Raw genomic sequence first — 17,164 nt, 5'->3', positions numbered from 1 at the left:
AATAGTATGAGAATCATAACAAATAATAATAATAATAATTTGAGTTATAACTAAACATCACATGAGGTATAACCAAACAACTCTTGAATCATAACAAAAATGATATCATAACCAATATCACAATGTGTCGTAATTAACAACACAAGCAGGCATAACCAAAGACGCAAAAGTGTAAACCAAAGCATAGAATTTCCCTATATTGTATATATACATATCTCATAATATTTATAAGGGAATTCTATATAACACTTTAAAAAATGATGTATTATATGCTTGACTTTTTGTAGTCTTTAGTTATAACTCATTTAGTTATAATTACTTATAGATGTTATTTTGGTTATAATCGAAGAAATCTTTGATAATACCTCAAGTGATATTTGATTATGATGCATTTTGGTGTTGGTTATAACTTGTAATGCTGGCTATAATTTAGTTATAACTTATTGTAATTATTATTTGGGTTTAACCGGAGAATTTATTGGTTATATCTAAAGTGAGATTTAACTATGATTTATTACGGTCCTTCTGCTTATGACTGAAAGTTTATATTAAAATCACAAACAATATCTTAACTTTTTTTTTGAGGACGAAACAACATATGCTATCAATTAATCTGCAAAAATGTTTTCTTACATCAGTTGTGAGGTAGTGAGCAGATTGAATGACCTCTCTGTCTACCTTTCTAGAGCAACAGAGTCAAAACCTCTACTACAATGCATAATATCACTTAAAATAGATTGCATGTGGTACACTCCAAAATAGGAATATGTATTGTAGAAGTTCTTTTCATTTGGCATGTTTGGTACAACTGGAAAGTTAAAGTTTTTTTTGGATGGGTAATAAGCTAAAAGTTGAAAAAAAAAAAAAAAACACCCCCTGTAGACACCCCATTTTCGACCGACCTTAAGACTCAGCCGTTATCGATTGAGCGCTCGGTGATAGTGCATATTGTGCTCGTTTTGAGTTTTCGGAGTTTTGGTTGAGAGCCTTGCCTCCGGGCCTCTGAACTCTTTGTGCTTTGGCTCGGTTTGTGGACCAAGCCTTGTTTTTGTTCCTTGGAGGGAGGAAGAGGTCTTGTAGACCACTCTTTTGTGGTCGTAGACCACTTTTCGTGGTCGTAGGCCACTTTTCCCGTTTAGAGACTAGTTTCCGGTTTTCAGAGCCTTCGGCCGCGCGCCTCATCTCGGGACTGCTTAACGTTCTCCGTTTGGTTTGGTTTTTGAACCACACCTTGTTTCCTTGGCCTAGAGGGCCACTGTGGTTTGGGAGATCACTTTTGTGGTCGTAAACCACTTTTGGTGCTTGTCAGCTAGTTTTCGAGGCTCCCGACTGCGCGTTTTGCCTCTCGAACTTTCGTCTTGCATCTGTTTTGGTTTGTTTTTGGTACAAACCTTGTTTTCCTTGTTTGGAAGGTGGTACAAGGGTGGGAGACCAGTTTCTCTCCCTGCAAACCATTTTTTTTCCTGCCATCCAATTTTCTGGTCTGACAACTGGTCTCCTTGATCTTTGGACCATCAAAAGTGGTCGGCCACCACACCATTTGCTTGTTTTCATGCTACTAACCATCTCCCACCATGGCCGACCAGTTGTCTTCTTGGGAGACCACTTAAAGTGGTCGACCGACCACTTTCAGTGGTCGGTTGCTTTTTGTCACCCTTTTGGAGATATTTTTGGCCAGCTGACACAGCTAGAGAGCACAAGAACCATCCTCCATGCACGTGTATGGAGGGATGGCCTTGAGCCTTAGCTTCTTGAAGAAGCTTGTGCTTTTTCTCTCTATAAGAGGGAGGCTCCCCCTCCCTCCTCCAGGTTCAGCTTTTGGTGTTAGGGAGTGATACATATAGCTTTGTCTCTATATCTCTCTATTTGCTCCATTTTTGTGCCTTAAAGTGCCCTTTTGTCATACTTTAACACATAAACACACACTCAAACACCATCCCTTTGTTGTTGAGGTTCTTAGGAGCTGGTTTTGGAGTTTTTGGTTTGGTTTAAGCTTGAAAAAGTTGCTGGAGTTGAAGCTTTGAAGGTGGTCTTCAAGGGTGAGCCTCTAACTCCTTAAACCCCCATTTTTGCTTAAGCTTTTAGCCTTACTTGCATGCTATTTTAAGCTTAACTCTTAACTACAAAAAATTCTGAATTTTGGTGCTTAAGATCTTTGTTTAAGGTCACTTTTGTGTTTGGGGTTGTTTACCCCCTCTTAGGCCTTGTTTGGCCTTGCTTTTGGGCCTTCTTTGTGAGCTTTTGGGATCACCATGTTTTGGCCCTCTCACCACTGAAATCCAGAGGAATTTTAGTGGTGGGGGTGGTGTTTTGAGGTCCCAAAAAGGAGAGGGTCATCCCCTCTCCTTGTGTCTTCAATACTTGCTTTGAATGCCTCATGTGTGCGCATGTTTGTTAAGTCTATGTTGGCCATATCTTAGCATATATTTGGGTTTATTTTGCTGTGGCATACCACTGTTTTTACTTGGTTTGGTCACTCCATGCATGCATAATACACTTGTAGTGTAAATCACACAAACTAGCCTTGTATGCTTCATGAAGTAACATGTCATTCTAGCTTGTTTTGTTTCCATTTTAGCATGTTTTTGGTGATGTTTTGCCATGTCATACCTCTGTTAGGGTTTGGTTTGGTCACCTCTTGCATGCCTCATGCACTTGTAGTGCAATTCCATGAAATAGCCTAACATGCATCATGCTCTAACATGTCATTCTAGCATGCTTTTGGCTTAACTTCAAGAAGTTTTTGTCCATGTTTTAGCATGCTCTAGCTCTAATTTTGGTTGTTTTGGTCATGCATGACTTGCTTTGTATAGCCATGGTTCAATCTAGCTTGTTAGCTTTGTGTACCGAGTCCACTAGCATGCATTACTTGGCCTATTTGAATGATTTGGCATCATTTATTATGTGATTTCAATCCATGTTTCATGCTCATGCACTTGCATTTATCACTCATTCAATGTGTTGGAGGGTTTGCCCCCTTTATGCCTTAACATGAGCCATTGCGTATGCCTTCATGCCTTAGCTTGCAAACCATCATTTCAATGTGTTTTTGGGGTTATTTTTCCATCATATAACTTTGATTTTTCTTGGTTAAGTCATCCCATGCTTGGTCTTAATAGGTGTAGTGTAATCCAGCTTATTTGCCTTGTATGCATTGTGCCTTATGCCCTTCATGTCAACTTGTTTTGGCTTCCTTCCATGCATGTTTTAGTATCATTTTGACATGTTCTAGGACTGTTTTGGGTTTCCTTTGCCATATCCTTCATGCTTTGTATAGCTATAGTGCAATTGGCCTTGCTAGCTTTGTGTTTTGGTGACTCATGCATGCTGTCTTTGAGCTATTTAGATGATTTGACATCATTTAATACTTCATTTCAGAGAATGTATCATTGCCATGTTCCCACTTCATTCATTCTTTAAGTGTCTTTGAGTGTTGTGCATTGTTGCCTAGTTTGTGGCATAGCATGTATGCCATCTTGCCTAGGCCTTTGAGCCCCTAACTTAGCATGTTTTGGTCCATGTTTTGACCTACTTGAGCTCTGTTTATGGTTGGTTCACGCATTTGTGCCATGTATTGCATGCCTCTTTTGTAGTCCTCTTTATTAGCTTTCATGCTTTAGAACCTTTGCATGCTTTACTTGCTTTGTTTAAATGATTTGGCATCATTTCTTACTTAATTTCAGTGCACTTAGTGTTGCTACACTTCCACTTTTGTCACTCTTTGAGCACTCTTGAGAGTTGTGCTCTTAGGTCTAATTGGTGAGCCAATTGGCATACATGCTTGTATATGCTTTCATGCCTTAGTTTTGATGCATTATGGCCACTGATTTGGGCATGACTGAGGTCTACCCTTTTTGGTTTAAGTCCATTTAGCATGTTCATTTGCATATTGTTTAGCATGCTTAGGTTACTTTGCATTGAATATGCATGTCCCTAACATTGATAAGTTGCCCTTGCTGCATTGCATTGTGCATGCATGCATTAACATTGTTTGCATGTCATTAGCCTTGTTAGGTTGTTCATGTTTGCATGCTTGTCCCTTGCATGTTTGCATGCTTAAGTCATATTGCATATTTGCATGCTTGCGTTGCATTGCATTTTTGCATATTCCATGTTACATAGCATTGTGCATGCCATGTTATATGTTGCATTGTGTTTGGAATAAGTGTTAGTCCAAACACGGGAAACGAGGGACGTTTCATACTTAAAGTGATGAAACGTGCCTCAATTCTCGGTCGCCGACGCTCTTGATCATACATGATAGAGTTTTAGGCCTTATGTGTTTACTTGTGCATTCATTTTCATATTGAATTGTGCAACTTTGCCTCTAGGCCATCATGCGTCGAGATGCGCGATTAGTGGCCCGAGGGTCGAGAACCACACTTACTTGAGCTTATGAAATGATAGGGAGGGTGGTTGTGCACACATACCTTGCAAATACATTGCCATGCCCTTTCTTGCTCTCTGTTGCAGCAAAGTGGATAAATGTAGCAACAACTGGTCGGCCAGCCAGAAAAACTAGCTGGCCGACCACTTTTTCTGGTTTGCAGTAGCAAAAAGTGGTCGGTAGGTGGCTGCAAACACCAACAACTGGTCGGCCACCCTCCCACAGGTCCCCAAGATGTGTTAGAAGCTATCTGGAGCTTGGTGCAAGATCCTGAGTACAGTTGCAAACAGAGGCAAATCGAGGCATCGCGACGGATTTCCGAACGAGGCAGCCAGGCATGCATGAATTCTTCTCGCCTCGAGGCTCCTGTTTTTATTGCTTTCCTTAGCTGCCATGCTTAGATAGCTAGTTTACGCTTTGGTTTGTACCTAATTAGTTAATGCGTTAACTATTCATTTGTTTTGTAATAGTTAGTTAACTAGGGTTAGTTAATTAGCTTATTCGTCGTGTAATAATTAGTTTAATTAGCTTAGATTAGCTAGTTAGCTTCTTATTCAGACTCTCCCTCAAGAGGGCCAACTGTTGTAATAAGCGTGCGTGTGTGTGATGCATATCTTCCAACCCCCATTTCTTTCTCCCTTTTACTTAACTGCTTACGATGGTTAGTTTTAAGGCATATTTCATTTAGCATACCTTATGCTTGTATGTGTGCATCCATTTATCTGTATTGTATGCACCAGGCTCGGCGCATCATACTAACTGCATTGTATTTCAATACCTATTTGAATACATGTATCAAGTTGCATTTCATATGCCATCTTAGGATAGCCGAGCCTATCTTAGTTACATTTTCGTATGTGTTGGATTAGCCATTTTAACATGAACTAGGACCATGCATGATTTCTAACTAGTTCTTTGTTTTGGCTCGGAGTACACTATGAGTGTTTACGCTTTAGCATACTGCATGTGTGTTATCGACTGCCATGAAAGCATGCTTGCCATGAGACTAATTGCTTATTTGATATAACTGCCTGAATGCTTGTGGGTGAAGGTTGGATTACTTGAATTGGAACAATTCATTAAAATCCCTGATTTAGCCTACTTACGAGTAGCAAACTCCAAACCATTTTCAAACAAATATGCAATGTTTTGTTCTAAATTAGGCGATCTAGTCTATACTCGTTTGCTGTGCACATCACGTAGTAAGATTAGCTAATTAACCGGAATAGGAGCACATGTATTTTCAAAAACAAAATATCATACTTAGTACAAGCCGATCTTTGATCAGGCGAGCGGGGGTGCTCATTGCATGGCCTTCCCCTCTCGTACCCAAGTTCCCGAGCCGAGGCAACTTTGGTGATGACAGACACGTGGTCTTAGGCACGAGTCAAGGTTTCCTAAATTTCCCCAAAATAAAATATTTAGGTGGCGACTCTGTATCTGGCAAAGCAGTCAATGTTTGGCACTTCTTTATAAAAATCAGTTTTCCAAAAACGATTTGCCGGATTTGGACTCTTTGGTGATTTATCAGTCTTGCATTGCACTTTGCAAGATTAGATTCAGAACCGTGACATTGAGTCCGAACTGTGGTAGCTCAGAACAAAACGAGATTCGCGCCCCATTCGAGAGCGCAGATATCGGAGAGTTCCCGGGAGCGCGTCCACACCCCCTCCATCTCCTTAATAGTCTTCTTTTGTTTTTAGTTTATTTAAATTATTTCAGTTATGTAATACATAAATAAAGGTTCACTAAATAATCAAATACATTTTAAAAATATATATATATATATATATATTGTAAATAACTCAAATAATCTATACCAAATACCCTATTATAAAATTGCTAAATTCCTGACACTAACAACTTTTTAATGTATATTTTTATATATCTAGACAGGTAATTATAGCGATCCCGGGTTTACCCTTGTTGAACAGTGATCCGGACATGTGTCCGTGGATGTTGGTAGTTGTTGTTTGTCTTGTTGACATCCTTTTTACTTTGTATTTGAGTTATAGGATGTGTTGGGCAGGTTTGTTTCAGGTTGGTTGTGTTTGGGAGCCTAGTGTTGCTGCCCAGATTTTTGGACCTTCGCTCGAGCCAGGGGTTGGTCGCTCGAGCGAGAGTTGAGTTGTGTCTGGTGGGTCGAGCCAGAGAGGCTTCGCTCGAGCGAGAGCTTGCATCTGGTTCTGGACCTGAGAGTTGTGTTTTCTGGCTCGAGCGAGCTTTTCTTGGCTCGAGCGGTCTGGTTTGTTCTTCGCTTGAGCGAGCGGTTTGTCGCTCGAGCGTGCTTCTGGTTGTAGACCTGAAGGGTCGAGTTGTGGGCTCGAGCGAGCAATCTGTGGCTCGAGCGCACTTTTGAGTTTTTGGCTCGAGCGAGAGTTCCTTGGCTCGAGCGAGAATGTCTGTGTCTGGTCGCTCGAGCGACCAATTCTTCGCTCGAGCGAGAGTGTGTTATATCAGCGGACAGTAGCGATTTGAAACATCACTTTTTCACCTCTTCCTTTTCTAAAAACCCAGATCCGTGACTCTCTCTCTCTACACTTATATTCTCTCTAAGATTTGATCTCCCTAGGGTGTGAATCTAGCCTAGAGCCTTTGTTAAAAAGATAGAGGGCATTGAGGGCTTTGTTTTAATCTGCGAAAGTTTGGATTTGGAGCACGTTGGTCTTGAGTCTTCATCTTCTTTTGGGCTCAAACTTTGAGGTAGGGATATCCTACTCCTCTCTATGAATTCTGTCTTTAAATTTTGGTATTTTGAGATGTTGGTGTTGGTTTGGTAAATTTGGGAAAGTTAAGGGCTTTTGTGTAATTTTACAAAGGTTGCGGTTTTATTCCTAATAAACCTAGATGCATGTTTGGCATAGAGAATAAATGTTAAATCATTGATAAAATGGGACCCAAGGGTTGAAATGGTAATTATGGAATTGGCCTAATTACATTGTTTGATTAATTGGGATAATTAATTGGGAAATGAGGAAATGTAATGTTGATTGAATATCCATTGTGCATTTATTTTATGTTTAGAAATAACTGCTTTGGGCTATCGGTGGAGGATAGTTGTGATTGTTGTAGACAATGCATGATGATTAGGTAAACTGAAACTAATCAATGGAAAGTGTCATGGAATTTGACGGTTGATAGAATACACTAACTGTATGTATTGAGTGTTTGTATATAGAACCAATGTGTTTGTATACATTATGTGTAGAGGAGGAGATGGGGGATGTACTCCGCGGTTTAGGGGAAGATAGGGGATGTACCTCTAAACCGGTTAGTGTTGGGAGAAGATAGGGGATGAACTCCGTAGATAGAGCTCATATGCTTATCTAGAAAAGTGAAGATAGAGCTCATATGCTTATCTTTGTGAAGTGTGGATATAGCTTATATGCTTATCTGTGGATATTGTTGTTATACATATCTGTTGTTGAATGTAGATATAGCTTATATGCTTATCTGTTGAAAAAGGGAAAAATGAAAGGTAACTTGGACTCATAAGTCGTATGGCATAAATGTGTGAATTATGTGAATGTATCAGTGTTGACCATCTATCAATTGCTAATATTTTAGTCATTGTTCATGGTTGGTTTAGTGTATTTCTACTGGGCTGTGGCTCACCCTATATGGGAATATCATTTTCAGGTACAGGAAGCATGCCACCTCCAAGGACTTAGCTTGGGAGGCTAGAGGCGGACACACTGGTGTCGTTTTTACTTTTTGATGTATTACATGTAAATACAAGCCAAGGGCTTAAAGTGTTCGAGTTAGTACTCTTTTGATGTAACCAAGTGTTAACTTGGAAAGCTGTAAGCCTGTAAGGCATTTGCTTTTGTTGTTAACATGTAATACCTTTTGTAATGAAACTCTGATATATGAAAGAATATGGAACCTTTGGGTATCAATGCATGTCTTATTTAATGGATTTAATGCTGTTATTTTGAGGGCGTTACAACTTGGTATCAGAGCGTACCGGGTTCGAATACTTTGGGTACGTGGGAAGTGATTAGGATCACAATGGGTTTGTCTCGCTTGATAGAGACTTAGATGTAGTATCATATGCTATGTGCTTACTTGATAACATGTTTATGTGATTATGTGGGTATGGGATTTAATTTCTAGGATGTTGATTGGATCCTTGGATTTCTGGGAGTCTTGTTGGAAAGGCACTTGATCAATGCTGTTTCTAACTGGAACTCTAGTGATGCCTCGGGACTATCATTATCCGGAAATGAAATTCGTAAGTGCTTATGTGTTTATGTGCTTACGTGGAGTGAATTACAGTTGTCCATGCATTAGGACGTGAGTGTTTAGTTTCGGCACATTTATGAATGTGCTAATGTTCTGTGTTACCTTTATTAGGATGTCAGGACGAGGACGAGGTGCTAGGCGTGGTAGACCTGCGAGGCAGGAAGTACCGTTACAGGGTGAGATTCCGGCAGTGCAGGAGGGAGTTGGCCAGGCCAATGTGGCCGAGCCAGTGGATCAGCAGGCCATGGGTGCTTTGGCCAGAGAGATAGCAGGAGCTTTGGGTATTCTCAGAGCGGGAAATCAGGCAGTTGAGGCAGGGCCTTCCTTCTTGAAGAGGGAGTTTTTCCGGTCTAATCCGGATGAGTTTGTCGGGGATCCGAATGAGCCACTGAAGGCTGATGAGTGGCTAGAGCAAATGAGTAAGACGTTCGAGATGCTTGGCATTGAGGACGGACCACTGAAAGTGACCTTGGCATCCTTCCAACTGAAGGGAGATGCGGGTCAATGGTGGAAGTACGAGAAGGCTCGTGTTGGTGGTACTTGGGAGGCGTTTGTGAACGCTTTTCAGGAGAGGTTTTTGTCTGCAGCAGCTAGGGAGAAGCTGAGGGATCCGTTTAGCCGGCTTAATCAGCAGGGCTTGTCAGTGGCCGAGTTTGAGGCTACCTTTACCAGTCTGTCCAGGTTTGCACCTGAACTGGTGGCGTCTGAGGAACGCCATTGCTATGAGTTTGAGCGGAAGTTGAGGCGGGGCCTCAAGCTGAGAGTTGGTGGGTCTTACATTCGAGAGTATAGACACCTGGTAGATGCAGCTGCTCATATGGAGATTATGATGCAGGAGGAGGATGAGGGGCAGAGAGGCTCCAAGAGGAGCCAAGATGGCCAGGGTGATGGCAGGAGGCGGAGGGGTTCTAACCCTCAGCAGTCACAGGGTGGTGTTGCTAGATCGACCTTCCCAGTGCCGAGTGTAGGCTCCGGGAGAGGCGGTCAGGGGGAGTTTACTTGTTACAAGTGTGGCCAGCTGGGTCACAAGGTTTCTGTTTGCCCGCTGAAGGGTGGAGGTCAGAGAGCTGTTTCTTCTTCAGCTAGACCGCAGAGTCAGAGTTTGGGCAGGGGGCAGCCCTTGTCTTGCTATCAGTGTGGACAGCCTGGGCACCTGAAGAGGTTTTGCCCACAGTTGAGTGCCACTTCGGGAGCGTCTGGTTCTAGGCCGACGCAGGGTTTTCAGCCAGCTCAGTCTGTGCAGGCCTCGAGGGCCAATCCGGGAGCTTCATCATCCCAGTCTGTGCAGCAGTCCTTTGCTCCGAGAGGTGAGCAGGTAGACCAGGGGCCTACGGGGCGCGTGTATGCTGTTACCGCACCGGATTTAGTACCGGCTCCATCAGTAGTGAGAGGTACTTTTCTGTTTTGCAACTCGGTTGCTAGTGTGTTGATAGACACGGGTGCATCTCATTCTTTTGTATCTGCTGCATTTGCATCTGTTTTGGAATTGGAGTTAACACAGTTAGCATCTCCTATTTGTGTGGTATCGCCTTTGGGTGGTGAGTTGATCCTGAAACAGGGTGTTAGAGGATGTGATATAGAAGTCGCCGACTATAGGCTTGCTTTTCCGTTTGTTGTCATGCCCATGAAGGGTTTTGATGTTATTTTGGGTATGGACTGGCTATCGTCATACCGGGCTGTTATCGATTGCTACCGCCAGAGGGTCACGTTATGTACCTTGAGCGGGGAGTGGTTCCATTTCTTGGGAGACCGGGTTGGTTGTGTATTGCCACCGGGGTATGATTCGCGAGGGCGAAGTGAACTTAGTGGTCTACTTGCTAGCTTTGAGAGTAGTGATTGTGGTGAGACTCAGCTTGTGTTGCCGAGGGTGGTTTGTGAGTATTCGGATGTTTTTCCCGAAGATCTTGTTAGTTTGCCACCTCATCGAGAGATAGAGTTCTCTATTGATTTAGTGCCCGGCACGGCGCCGATTTCTATGGCACCTTACCATTTTGCTCCAGCAGAGTTGGTTGAGTTGAAAGTTCAGCTCCAGGAATTGCTCGATAAGGGCTTTGTTCGCCCTAGTGTTTCGCCATGGGGAGCGCCGGCCCTCTTTGTTAAAAAGAAAGATGGTGCCTTGAGATTGTGTATTGATTACCGGAAGTTGAATCGGGCTACTGTTAAAAATAAGTACCCTATGCCCCGTATAGATGATTTGTTTGACCAGTTGAAGGGTTCCCGTTGTTTCTCTAAGATAGACTTGAGATCGGGTTACCACCAGTTGAGGGTCAGGGAAGAGGATATTCCGAAAACGGCATTCCGTACGCGGTATGGCCATTATGAGTTTCTGGTGATGCCATTTGGGCTTACCAATGCACCGGCAGTCTTTATGGACTTGATGAACCGGATTTTCCGGGAGTTCTTAGACCGATTTGTTGTCGTCTTCGTGGACGACATTCTTATTTATTCGCCTTCTGAGGAGGAGCACGAGGAACACTTGAGAGTGGTGCTAGAGTTGCTTAGAGCCCATAGGCTGTATGCCAAGTTTGGGAAGTGTGAGTTCTGGCTAGGGGAAGTTAAATTCTTAGGCCACGTGGTATCCGGGGAAGGGGTGTCTGTTGATATATCCAAGGTTGAGGCAGTGCAAGATTGGGCACAGCCTAAGAGTGTGTTTGAGATCTGCAGTTTTCTGGGATTAGCTGGGTATTACCGTCGATTTGTGAAAGATTTCTCCAGGTTAGCGTCACCGTTGACTAGACTGACTCAGAAGGGAGTCAAGTTTGTGTGGAGTGAGACTTGTGAAAAGTCATTCCAAGAACTGAAAGTTAGATTAACCACCGCTCCGGTGTTGATTATTCCGGAGAGAGGGTTGGGTTATGCGGTATATTGTGATGCCTCACGAGAGGGTTTGGGTTGTGTGTTGATGCAGGAGGGGAAAGTAGTAGCTTATGGCTCACGTCAGCTGAAAATACACGAGAAGAATTACCCCACACACGACCTAGAGTTAGCGGCTGTGATCTTTGCCTTGAAAATCTGGAGGCACTACCTTTATGGTGAGAGGTTCGAGGTGTTCTCGGACCACAAGAGTTTGAAGTATCTGTTTACACAGAGAGACTTGAATTTGAGGCAGAGGAGATGGATGGAGTTCATCGAAGATTATGATTTTGAGTTGCATTATCATCCGGGAAAGGCCAATGTTGTGGCCGATGCCCTTAGTAGGAAGACCATTAGTGATGTTGCTTGTATAGCCATCCGGGAATGGGAGATGTTGGGAGCACTTGGTGAGTTTGATTTGCTATTGGGCGAATTTGTCGAGGCTGCGGCCTTGTTTTCTGTTGTTGCGCAGCCTACACTTGTGACTAGAGTATTAGAGGCACAGCGAGGTGACCTTGAGGTAGAGTCTCTCCGAGAGAAGATCTCCAGTGGGAGAGTTGAGAAGGGTTTGACGGTGTATCCCGACCAGAGTGTGAGATACCGAGACCGTTTGTTTGTACCGGAGTCTTGCCGAGAGGAAGTACTCCGAGAGTTTAACCATTCGCGCCTTGCGGTGCATCCGGGAGGTACTAAGATGTACCAGGATTTGGGTCGCCAGTTTTGGTGGCAGGGTATGAAGAGAGATGTGGCAGTTTTCGTATCGAAGTGCCTTACTTGCCAGCAAGTGAAGGCCGAGCATTAGAGGCCAGCAGGTTTGTTGCAACCCTTGCCTATTACCGAGTGGAAGTGGGAGCATGTCACTATGGACTTCATTGTAGGTCTTCCGAGGACTCAGCGGGGTAGTGATGCTATTTGGGTGGTTGTAGACCGGTTGACTAAGTCGGCGCACTTTATTCCTATGCGCGTGAAAGATTCGGTGGAACATCTTGCCGAGTTGTATGTTCGGGACGTAGTGAGATTGCACGGGGTCCCAGTGACGATCATCTCAGATAGAGATCCTCGTTTTACTGCTAGGTTGTGGCAGAGTTTGCAGAGTGCCTTGGGCACTAAGTTGACCTTTAGTATGGCTTATCATCCTCAGACTGACGGGCAGTCCGAGCGTACTATTCAGATCCTCGAGGATATGCTTCGGGGTTGTGTCCTTGATTTCAGTGGGACGTGGGAGAGGCACTTGCCCTTGGTAGAGTTTGCCTACAACAACAGTTACCAGTCTAGCATTGGTATGGCACCGTTTGAGGCCTTGTATGGCCGACCGTGTAGGTCTCCAGTTTGTTGGGCCGAGGTGGGTGACGCACCTTTGTTGGGTCCGGAGTTGGTTAGAGAGACGACGGAGAAAGTTGAGCTTATCCGTAGGAGGCTTGTTACAGCCCAGAGTCGGCAGAAATCTTATGCTGACCGTAGGAGGAGGCCTTTGGCGTTTGAGGTTGGTGATCATGTCTTTCTGAAGATATCACCTAGGCGAGGCCTGATGAGGTTTGGGAAGAGTGGGAAGTTATCCCCTCGGTTTATTGGACCTTTTGAGATCCTTGAGAGGATTGGCGAGGTTGCTTATCGGTTAGCCTTACCGCCGCAGTTGTCCGGAGTTCATGACGTGTTTCATGTGAGTATGCTTCGGAAGTATGAGCCGGATCCATCACATGTGTTGGATTGGACGGATTTAGAGGTAGATGAGGATGCCTCGTATGAGGAGAGACCGGTTCGGGTCTTGGATAGGCGGGATCAGGTCCTGCGTGGCAAGACCATTCCTTTGGTGAAAGTCTTGTGGAAACATCACGGGGTGGAAGAGGCCACTTGGGAACGTGAGTTGGAAGTCCGTGAAAAATATCCGGACATGTTTGTTGATATGTAATGTTGTGTTTAAATTTTGAACTGTTATTGACTTAAGAGCTTTTATATATGTCTTAAGTTGTGAAACATTGAAAATGTTTTGTTTATTGGGAGTATGTTTTGGTAACTTGCCTTATATGGAAGTTGAGAGTGACACTATATATGTTGAATGTATCGTTGAAATTGGAAAGATAATGCGTAATGTTAATGCATGTTGAATGTACATATGTTGTTTACATATTGTGAAATGTCTCTTGTTAAATGGAGGGGATGACCGGTAGTGGGTCGAATTGTTGAATGTTAACATGTAACATTGTTTAAAATGGAAGGAAACCTGTTTTTGAAAACTTGTGCTTAATTTCGGGGACGAAATTCTTTAAGGGGGGGAGGTTATAGCGATCCCGGGTTTACCCTTGTTGAACAGTGATCCGGACATGTGTCCGTGGATGTTGGTAGTTGTTGTTTGTCTTGTTGACATCCTTTTTACTTTGTATTTGAGTTATAGGATGTGTTGGGCAGGTTTGTTTCAGGTTGGTTGTGTTTGGGAGCCTAGTGTTGCTGCCCAGATTTTTGGACCTTCGCTCGAGCCAGGGGTTGGTCGCTCGAGCGAGAGTTGAGTTGTGTCTGGTGGGTCGAGCCAGAGAGGCTTCGCTCGAGCGAGAGCTTGCATCTGGTTCTGGACCTAAGAGTTGTGTTTTCTGGCTCGAGCGAGCTTTTCTTGGCTCGAGCGGTCTGGTTTGTTCTTCGCTCGAGCGAGCGATTTGTCGCTCGAGCGTGCTTCTGGTTGTAGACCTGAAGGGTCGAATTGTGGGCTCGAGCGAGCAATCTGTGGCTCGAGCGCACTTTTGAGTTTTTGGCTCGAGCGAGAGTTCCTTGGCTCGAGCGAGAATGTCTGTGTCTGGTCGCTCGAGCGACCAATTCTTCGCTCGAGCGAGAGTGTGTTATATCAGCGGACAGTAGCGATTTGAAACATCACTTTTTCACCTCTTCCTTTTCTAAAAACCCAGATCTGTGACTCTCTCTCTCTACACTTATATTCTCTCTAAGATTTGATCTCCCTAGGGTGTGAATCTAGCCTAGAGCCTTTGTTAAAAAGATAGAGGGCATTGAGGGCTTTGTTTTAATCTGCGAAAGTTTGGATTTGGAGCACGTTGGTCTTGAGTCTTCATCTTCTTTTGGGCTCAAACTTTGAGGTAGGGATATCCTACTCTTCTCTATGAATTCTGTCTTTAAATTTTGGTATTTTGAGATGTTGGTGTTGGTTTGGTAAATTTGGGAAAGTTAAGGGCTTTTGTGTAATTTTACAAAGGTTGCGGTTTTATTCCTAATAAACCTAGATGCATGTTTGGCATAGAGAATAAATGTTAAATCATTGATAAAATGGGACCCAAGGGTTGAAATGGTAATTATGGAATTGGCCTAATTACATTGTTTGATTAATTGGGATAATTAATTGGGAAATGAGGAAATGTAATGTTGATTGAATATCCATTGTGCATTTATTTTATGTTTAGAAATAACTGCTTTGGGCTATCGGTGGAGGATAGTTGTGATTGTTGTAGACAATGCATGATGATTAGGTAAACTGAAACTAATCAATGGAAAGTGTCATGGAATTTGACGGTTGATAGAATACACTAACTGTATGTATTGAGTGTTTGTATATAGAACCAATGTGTTTGTATACATTATGTGTAGAGGAGGAGATGGGGGATGTACTCCGCGGTTTAGGGGAAGATAGGGGATGTACCTCTAAACCGGTTAGTGTTGGGAGAAGATAGGGGATGAACTCCGTAGATAGAGCTCATATGCTTATCTAGAAAAGTGAAGATAGAGCTCATATGCTTATCTTTGTGAAGTGTGGATATAGCTTATATGCTTATCTGTGGATATTGTTGTTATACATATCTGTTGTTGAATGTAGATATAGCTTATATGCTTATCTGTTGAAAAAGGGAAAAATGAAAGGTAACTTGGACTCATAAGTCGTATGGCATAAATGTGTGAATTATGTGAATGTATCAGTGTTGACCATCTATCAATTGCTAATATTTTAGTCATTGTTCATGGTTGGTTTAGTGTATTTCTACTGGGCTGTGGCTCACCCTATATGGGAATATCATTTTCAGGTACAGGAAGCATGCCACCTCCAAGGACTTAGCTTGGGAGGCTAGAGGCGGACACACTGGTGTCGTTTTTACTTTTTGATGTATTACATGTAAATACAAGCCAAGGGCTTAAAGTGTTCGAGTTAGTACTCTTTTGATGTAACCAAGTGTTAACTTGGAAAGCTGTAAGCCTGTAAGGCATTTGCTTTTGTTGTTAACATGTAATACCTTTTGTAATGAAACTCTGATATATGAAAGAATATGGAACCTTTGGGTATCAATGCATGTCTTATTTAATGGATTTAATGCTGTTATTTTGAGGGCGTTATAGTAATTGATAGAATCATTGGCAGCCAGCAAACCTTTTCCCTATTAGGACACTCTCTGTTACCTTGGTGCAACTTGAGTTCAGGTTAACTCTATTACTGTAGGCTATGTTAAAAAATCATGAATTTGTGAAGGGATTGTGGATTCAAATAATTAAAAAAATGGAAAAAAAAAGAGAAGAAAATGAAGTAAAATAAACAAAATTTATTTAATCTTTTGTTTTTTGTTTTTTCTCTTGATAAATATGCAATGTAGAAATTAATCATTTCAATCATAAAATAAACTAAAAAAAAAAAAAAAACACACATAACACAAGATATACATGATACGTTCTAGTCCTCTCCCTTCATAAAAAAAAAAACTCTTGACAATAAATCTGAACATATAGTAAAAAAACAATAGATACCTCACAACAAAATTCAAAATCCAAACATGATGTTAAGATTTGAGTCCCTTTATTAAAAATTTCTTGAAAAAGAAAACTAATCAAAAGGTACCTGTACATATTAATTCAATAAGAGAAATCATTTGAATTTTTATTTTACTCTTCACAAATCGCATCTCAAATGCAAAATCTAAAAGTCCATATTAAAATTAAAAAATTTTGAATTTTGTTTTCTTAAATGATTAAATTCAAAATGCTTTTTGTAATTATAAAATCTCCATGCATCTTCCAATAATTTTTTTTTTGTATATTTTGTCTTACTTTTACTCCATCAATATTTTGGTGTGCAGTTATATATGATCGAGTTCAAGTTGCTGAGATTGGAGTATGCTGGATTACCCTCCTACAGTCAATGGCAAACTTATTGTTTCTTCCAATAAGTTAAAAAGCAAAAAAATAAAAATAAATTGCAAAACTATTTAGCTACCTATAGCTGTATAAGAAATGATATGTGTGTGTGTGTGTGAGTGTGAGTGTGAGTGTGAGTGTGAGTGTGTGTGTGTGTGTGTTTGTGTGTGTGTGTGTGTGTGAGTGAATATGTGCGATGTAATGTCATAATACTCTATCTTGCTGACGAGATAGAATTTGTATGATTTTGGAGGCTAGGTGTGCTGATTATGTGGGATATACACTTGCAGGGTATTTTATTTATTTCTTTCTTTTTGTTGGGATTTTATTATTATTTTTTTATCAACAAAAAAACACAAGCTATTTTGTTGGGATTTCATAATCATAATTCTATTGAAAGAAACATGGATGAACATGTTTTATAATTAGGCTGGGTAAACTAGCTAGGCCAGGGAGAAATATCATCAATCCATGTTAGCTGAGACTCAACATGGAGATTGGTAACAAATTTATCCATAAAAAAAGATACTTGCATAAAAACAGATCTTAGAATGCATTAGTGAA

General features: G+C 41.9%; 1 long non-coding RNA gene across 1 annotated transcript; it reads left to right on the top strand.

Annotated features, from left to right (window-relative positions):
* Window positions 1–15,806: 15,806 nt before the first annotated feature.
* On the top strand, window positions 15,807–16,928 carry LOC145795300 (uncharacterized). Its single transcript, XR_014336027.1, has 2 exons — window positions 15,807–15,892; window positions 16,543–16,928. It is a non-coding gene; the product is annotated as an uncharacterized LOC145795300 (long non-coding RNA).
* The last annotated feature ends 236 nt before the right edge of the window (window positions 16,929–17,164 follow it).

Source organism: Camellia sinensis, chromosome 7, assembly GCF_055761805.1.
Source record: "Camellia sinensis isolate YWXY chromosome 7, ASM5576180v1, whole genome shotgun sequence".
NCBI classification, from domain to species: Eukaryota; Viridiplantae; Streptophyta; class Magnoliopsida; order Ericales; family Theaceae; genus Camellia; species Camellia sinensis.
The sequence above is the reverse complement of the archived record's forward strand: the minus strand, read 5'-3'. Positions and strand labels throughout refer to the sequence as shown.